The sequence below is a fragment of the Montipora foliosa genome, chromosome 10, assembly GCF_036669935.1.
Source record: "Montipora foliosa isolate CH-2021 chromosome 10, ASM3666993v2, whole genome shotgun sequence".
NCBI classification, from domain to species: Eukaryota; Metazoa; Cnidaria; class Anthozoa; order Scleractinia; family Acroporidae; genus Montipora; species Montipora foliosa.
The window spans coordinates 25,737,613-25,740,112 of NC_090878.1; the positions used below are offsets into that span (position 1 = coordinate 25,737,613).

General features: G+C 44.4%; 1 protein-coding gene and 1 pseudogene across 3 annotated transcripts in view; one reads left to right on the plus strand and one right to left on the minus strand.

Moving 5' to 3' along the window:
• Positions 1-1,919, plus strand: part of LOC137974292 (uncharacterized) — a 3,940-nt pseudogene extending 2,021 nt beyond the window's left edge.
• Positions 1-2,500, minus strand: part of LOC137974287 (tauropine dehydrogenase-like) — a 20,582-nt gene that overhangs the window by 12,040 nt on the left and 6,042 nt on the right. The window lies entirely within an intron of this gene.

Genomic DNA, 2,500 nt, shown 5'->3' on the forward strand with positions numbered 1-2,500 from the left:
TTATCGAGTCTAAAAACACTCGGCAACGCCTCGTGTTTTTAAACCCCGATAAAACACTGCTGCTCGTTTTGTAAACATTACATTAAAAATACTCTCTCTTTATATGCACTAAGATACTATAAATGGTAACAATAATAGCAATAATACACAACTACAACAATAATAACAACAACAACACCATCAACAATAATGATGATAACATTAACAATTGAGGACTGAATGAATGACAGTGGCTAACAATTACTTTTTATTTTTCATGGTCAACGTTTATATTAAGGGCCTTAAAAGGTTAGCAATCATAAAAAAATATGTGAAAGGAAAGGAAAGGATTAATTTATCTTCTAGGTCCCTCGACGATGCCAAGATAGCCCTGCTCAAGAAAGGACTGAACTTCGCTGTAACTCCTGCGTACATCCCTGCCACGGAAATTATCGCCAAGGTCGAATCAGCCACCAGACAACTCGACGCTGAACAAGCAGACACGGTCAGGAGAGCTGTTAACAATATCCTTCAACAGGCAGAACTACCTGAGCCCAACATCACGAAGGAAATGCAAGGCGCCCTTAAACGCTTAAAAGAGGACGAGTCCATCAAGGTGCTCCCAGCGGACAAAGGGCGCACCAGCGTAGTTATGGATGCCAACACCTATCACAATAAGATGTCTACCCTTATCGAGAAGGGACCGTACCCGCTGCTCAACAAAGACCCGACAGACCGTCTGAGCCGGAAGTTGTCCGAAAAGCTACTAACCTTGAAGCAAAGCGGATATCTATCAGAGGCCGTTTACAACAAACTCAGACCTCGACACAAACAGCCGCCTAGAATCTACGGTTTACCAAAGATTCCCAAGGCCGATCTTAAGACCTATTGTGTCATGCGTTAACACCTTCGCATATGATTTATCTGCTTACTTAGCTAACATCTTATCTCCTTTAACAGGTAACTCGGGTTTCGCGGTGACTAATTCTGCTCACTTCGTATCCACCATTAGCAGCGAGACTATCCTAGACAACAAAATCATGGCGTCTTTTGACGTAGAGTCGCTGTTTACCAACGTTCCTATCGACGCCGCTGTACAAACCGCGCTAAGAAAACTAGAGGACGACCCCAGCCTTGCGGACGCAATACACTAACTCCTGCTCAGATCGATGATCTCCTGGATCTCGTATTGAGATCCACATAATTCCAGTATAACAATTAGAAGGAGCAGCCATGGGAAGCCAGATCTCCGCTGTTATTGCTAACCTATTCATGGAGAGTTTCGAACAACAGGCAACAACTACTTCGGCCTACAAACCTAGGATCTGGAAATGCTACGTTGACGACAATTTCACCATTCTGGATCGCGGAAACGTTGATAGCTTCTTACAGAATCTGAACAACCAGCAGCCTTCCATTTGCTTCACCATGGAGACAGAGAACGACTACAAACTCGCTTTCCTTGACACCGCAGTTTCAGGAGATCCGGACGGCCGCCTCGAGCTCACCACCAGCGTATACAGGAAGCCTACGCACACTGATCATTACTTAGCGTATGATTCCCACCACCAGCAATCAGTAAAACGCGGTATTGTCAAGTGCCTCTACGAGCTCGCCAAACGTCTCGTAACAAAACCCTCTGTTATCTCCAAGGAGACGAAACACCTGTCTTCTATTCTTGTCTCTAATGGTTACCCTTTTTCTTTATTGCAGAAAATTACCAAGACCAGGAAACCGAGTAGCATTTCTGAGCCCACGATCGAGTACAAGTCCACTGCGGCGAACAACTTTGCCGCTGCCTACAGCAACAAGGCATACGCGCTGTTTTCAAGTCGGAGACTACATTAAAGATCACATCTAGTACAACCGAAAGACGCTGTCGAGCCCACTAAACAAGATGGCGTGGTTTACAGGATTCCCTATAAATGCGGTAAAGTCTACATCGGCGAGACTGGAAGACCTATGCAAGATAGAATCAAAGAACATGAGCGAGACATAAAGGGGAAATCTGAGCAGTGGATGACGAAAAGCATGAAAAGCCAATTAAAGAAATAGTAAATTCTCCCAAAGATGGTCGCGATGAAGGCGAAACCATAAAAAATAATTTTCGCGACAGGCAATGTTTTGTCTTTTCTCTGCCCAGTTGATGTTAAGTGATCACGGTTGAGTTTTAGTTTCCCTTGGCTTTTGCCAGGAAAAGGAAAAGGCTGAACGGATTTGCTGGTTTGCCGAGGTTTCGGTGGGAAGACCTCGTCGGCTAAGAAGTGATGGTCAAGGCACCTTTGGAGCGGTGTTTTTGACTAAGTTTCAAGCTGAAGGAAAGCCCGCAGAAAATGTAATTGTAAAAAAGTTGTTAATTACAGCTCAGGATTTTAAGGCAACATTCACCAAGCACAAAAACATTGTTTCATTCAAGGCCGTATGGTGAGGATCCAATGGCGATGATGCTCGAATACGTGTACTTTGATCTCGAGACCTTTGGCGGTGAGGGAAAAGTTAGCTCCTTGAAAAACGTCCTTAG